The following is a 5,375-nucleotide window of genomic DNA, read 5'->3' on the forward strand; positions in this document are numbered from 1 at the left end:
TCTTAATGCCTCTCAAAGCTTTTTGGGTGTGGCCGAAGTCCTATGAGATTTTGGTTTTGGAGCTTCTAAACGGAGAAACACTAGTTTAGCTTTTGGGATCTAGTTGCGGTTCTAGTTCTTATATTCAATCATACTCACGAGATCTAGTCATATTTGACTCCAAAAACACTAACAAAGATTCTAAATGCCTCTCAAAGCTTTTTGGGTATGGCCAAACTCCTATGAGTTTTTAGTTTTGGAGCTTCTAAACGGAGTGACACTTCTTTAGCTTTTGGGATCCGGTTGCGGTTCTAGTTCTTATACCCAATCATACACATGAGATCTAGTCATATTTGACTCCAAAAACACTAACAAAGCTTCTTATTGCCTCTCAACGCTTTTTGGGTGTGGCCGAAGTCCTATGAGTTGTCTGTTTTGGAGCTTCTAAACGGAGTGACACTTCTTTAGCTTTTGGGATCCGGTTGCGGTTCTAGTTCTTATACCCAATCATACACATGAGATCTAGTCATATTTGACTCCAAAAACACTAACAAAGCTTCTTATTGCCTCTCAAAGCTTTTTGGGTGTGGCCGAAGTCCTATGAGTTTTTGGTTTTGGAGCTTCTAAACGGAGTGACACTTCTTTAGCTTTTGGGATCCGGTTGCGGTTCTAGTTCTTATACCCAATCATACAAATGAGATCTAGTCATATTTGACACCAAAAACACTAGCAAAGCTTCTTAATGCCTCTCAAAGGATCCGGGTTGCATTTCTCTTTTTTATACTCAGTCATACTGATACTAGGATTTTTACTATCAATTACCCTAATATACTTTCATGTCATTGCAGTATAAGAGGTTATCAATCCAATCAGGTGCTCTTACTATCAATCAAGATGTGATCAGAGATAACTAAGTCAAGCCAAGCAGAATATTGTTTTGTTATCTAGCAATACTAAGCGATCATGCATAAGCGATAAAACTACAGAACAGGAGTGATCATGCATAAAGAGAAAGAACTATCAATACTAAGCAGCAATAAGTAACAGGTAAGCAACAGGTAAAGAGATAAGCAATCAAATGAGATAAAAGGTCCTGAGGATAGGGTAATCGATTATAGCAGTCTCCTTAATCTACTTAGGTGGTTAACAATCCAAACAGGCTATCCCTAGACAATAGATTCAACTACAGACCAATTCACTCTCATGACAGAGATCCTCAAGCAATACCAGTTCCAGACCTAATCATCATTAGCGAAATCTAGCAAAGCAGGCAATAAGATTCAATCTAATATAGTCAATAAACATTCTAAACATCCAATCTCTTGGGCTAGAGTATGTAAATCTCTGGAGTAGTTGGTTCAGACATTTCATCGAACACCTGGTGGGTGTGGAAATGTCTGGGTTCAAATCCCAGTTGATCAGAAAGGAATAAGCACTAAGTACTACTAATCCAGAAGGGATTCAAGCAATTATACACTTAACCACCTAAATAAACTAAGGATTCCACACCTAATCTATCCCATCCTCAAGAACCCTAATCCACTACTCAGACATACTCAAGAACACAAACCCAGAAATTTGCACAAACCCAGAAATCGCTAAAAACATCATATGTTATAGATCAAAGCAAGATAAACAACTTTGCAGAAGGAAATTATTGCAAAAACTCAAAGGATCAAAAGTAATTTGGATTACAAAAGTTTGCAGAAATATTGTTCAGAGGATAAAAACGAGATCCTTTGGGCAAAGCCCTAAGAGGTCTATTTATAGCAAAAGTAGAAAACCCTAGTACACAAAACGACAAAATAGAAAGTCGGTTTAGGGTCTACTCGAGCTGGTACTCGAGTGGCTTGGTCGAGTAGTCCATTCTTCAAAGGTTGCATCTTGCTCGGGTAAGTCTCTCAGGTCCAGTTCGAGTAGCCTGTTCGAGTAGGTTGGTCGAGTATGTCTTGGTCTTCTCTTCAGAAATCTGCTCGAGTACACTGCTCTGGCTCTGCTCGAGTACACTGCTCGAGTACACTACTCTGGAACTGCTCTGGCACTGCTCTTGCACTGCTCGAGTACACTGCTCTGGCACTGAATGTACCAGATACAACTCCAAAATGCAAGAATGCATGCTATGCTAATGTAGAATACTCTAAGTATGCAAAGTGATGCAAAATGACTACAAATGACAGTAAATAAGAGTGAATACTAAGCTAAATGCATAGCAAATGTATGCTAAAAAGAGGTAAAATACAGAGATATCAACTCCCCCAAACTTAGCTTTTGCTTGCCCTCAAGCAAACAAATAAAACTAAGCTGGAGAAGAGGTTTGAAGGTGGGGATTCAGAACCAAAACATGCATATAGAGTAAGTGAATTCAATGTCCAGGTTGCTAATTCTAGAATGCAAGGTTGACTGATCTCTACTTTAAAACTTTAGCCATCTCCTTCACATCTCAACCTAACTTCTGCCTTAATCAATTCAAGCAATCACCTCAGCACATTCCCTTTAACATTGATTAAGTGAGAACCGTGGATCATACAATGCAATGGATATGAACTCATTTGGTTTAAGGGTATAGGTCAAGAGACAAAGATGGTCCCTTAAAGATCTGGTTTAAATCGCAACAAGGGATCTCTCAAGAATGATTGAGCTTTAGTAGAATGCTAAAGGTAAGTTCCAAGTTATGCATACAAGGATAAGACCCCATCTACCCAGAATGTAATCAATATCAATCCAAATCGAAGTCCTATTTCTAATCCCAGAACATGAACTTAAACTCTACCCTTTTGCATTCAAAGCATTTCCAGATTCTTACTCAAATCATTCTCTTCTTTACCTTGCTTTCTATCTTAGGAGAAGCTTTCTTTTTCTTTGCTCTGTCTAGCGGATTAGGATTTCTTTAACAACTAGGGTTCCTTTTTTCTTTCTTCTTATAACACCCTTTTCTTTACTTTAACACTCCCAAATCCTTTACTAGACTTTATTTTACTTAACTACTTCTCTTAAGGACTCATTTCCCTTTTCTTTTCTTTCAGTGATGAACACAACCTTTTCTTTCTTTTAAGCACAACCCAAACCCAGAATTAAGCACCCACCTAGTCCTATCTAGTCCAGATAACGTGAACTAGAACTACATGAGATACTATCCTTGTCGGTACAGACCTAACACTTTCTACCAAGCTCAATCGAAGTAAGGCCTCACAGTCACACACAAATGATAAATGGCTTGAAAGAAGGTTAAGGTTTAGGGTAGGGAATAACTGCTCCAAAGATGGGAGTCAGCTACTTGGACTAGCAAGAGGGATCAAAAGGTAAAAGAAAGTCCAAGTATTTTAAGGTAACCATGAGTTCATAACACAATGCACAGTATGATAATTGCAAGTCAAAATTCAGGTTCAAATTGATAGGGAAAGGCATCAGATCAAAGCGAGTTTCAACTAAGAACAAGAAAATCAAGCTTCGAATTCAAAAGATGGTGCGGTCTTACTTCAAGTTCAGTCGATTATGCATTAGAGAACTAACAACCTGGGCACTGAGTTCTACTTAGTGAATAAGCATATTTACAAGGTTATAATCATCATAATCTCCAATGCAAATGCATGATGCAACAGCCCTAAGTGAAAGCATACTAAAACAACCCTAAAATGACAATGCAAGCTATGTGAACACTCTGTTTTTGTGAAACAATTTTCGAAAATTTTCAAATTTTTATGGTTTTTCTATGCCTTAGATGCAATGATGCAAAATTTGAAATAAGAAAACAAAACACAATGTCAAATACTCCCTGAGCCCTCCCCCAAACTTAAATTACACAGTCCTCTGTGTAACAAAAGCTTGGAAGAGAGTACTCAGGGCAAACCAATAGATAAACAAGATGAAAGATGATATAAACAATGGTGAAGTAGAGTTGTTACCTGGTCTAAGTAAAGAAAGCAGAGACGTAGTCATCCATGCTCTCACTTGTGTAGCTCCAAGGTACTGGCTGGGATGAGGTCGGGACAGTGTGCTCGGGTAGCTGCTCGAGTGGTGTACTCGAGTACAGTACTCGAGTACTGTAGCGTTTCTGCAAAAAATTTCTGAGCTTTTCCTGAACCAAAACCTTTCTCCTTAAACACTAAAGAAACACATTAAAAATAACAAGAAATAAAGCATTATTTACAGAGATAAACATGGGAATTCCTCCCAAGTGAGCTTGTTTCAAGTGAGCTTGTTTTAAGTCTTTAGCTTGACTTTTCTTACTCCCTTTAAGTGCTGAGAGGTTCCTGAAGATGAACTGTTGTTCCTTCAGGAATGATACTGTCTGCAAGATACTTCTTGACTCTTTGGCCATTCACTCTGAACTCTGACCCATCCTTAGCAAACAGTGATACTGTACCAAATGGTAGAACTTCTTTGATAGTGAAAGGACCGGACCACCGTGACTTGAGCTTTCCGGGAAATAGCTTGAGTCTGGAGTTGAACAGTAAGACTTGGTCTCCAACCTTGAAGTCTTTTGGTGTAATCTTCTTGTCATGGAAAGCTTTTGTTCTTTCCTTATACACCTTTGAACTCTCATAAGCTTCTAGCCTTATTTCCTCAAGTTCGTGCAGATCAACCGATCTCTTCTCTTGAGCTTCCTTTATATCCAGATTCAGCAGCTTGGTAGCCCAGATTGCTTTATATTCAACCTCAACTGGAAGGTGACATGACTTCCCGTACAACATCTGGAATGGAGTCCTTCCTATTGGTGTCTTGTATGCCGTCCGGTAAGCCCAAAGTGTATCGTCTAACTTGGTAGACCAATCTCTCTTTGAAACACCAACAACCCTAGCTAGTATGGCTTTGATCTGTCGGTTGGATACTTCTACTTGCCCGCTGGTCTGAGGATGATAAGGAGTAGCTACCTTGTGCTTCACACCGTGCTTCTTTAACAGACTCTCAAAGACCTTGTTGATGAAATGAGAACCTCCATCACTGATCACAGCCTTAGGGATACCAAATCTGGGGAATATGATGCTCTTGAACAGCTTTAAGACCACTTTATGATCATTAGTTGGAGATGCAATGGCTTCAACCCATTTGGAGACATAATCCACAGCAACAAGGATGTACTTGTTACCATAGGAAGCAGGATTGAATGGTCCCATGAAATCAATTCCCCAAACGTCAAAGACTTCAACTTCCAGGATCGGGGTCTGCGGCATTTCGTTCCTCCTAGTTATGTTCCCCATTCTCTGGCAGGGATCACATTTAGCAATGAATTCATGTGCATCTTTAAACATGGAAGGCCACCAAAGGCCGGCTTGGAGAACCTTCTGTACTGTCTTGAAGGTAGCAAAGTGACCGCCATAAGCTGAACCATGACAGTGTTCCAGCACTCCTTGAACTTCCTCTTCAGCAATACACCTTCTAAATAGGCCATCAGTACC

Source organism: Arabidopsis lyrata (assembly GCF_000004255.2).
Source record: "Arabidopsis lyrata subsp. lyrata unplaced genomic scaffold ARALYscaffold_11, whole genome shotgun sequence".
NCBI classification, from domain to species: domain Eukaryota; kingdom Viridiplantae; phylum Streptophyta; class Magnoliopsida; order Brassicales; family Brassicaceae; genus Arabidopsis; species Arabidopsis lyrata.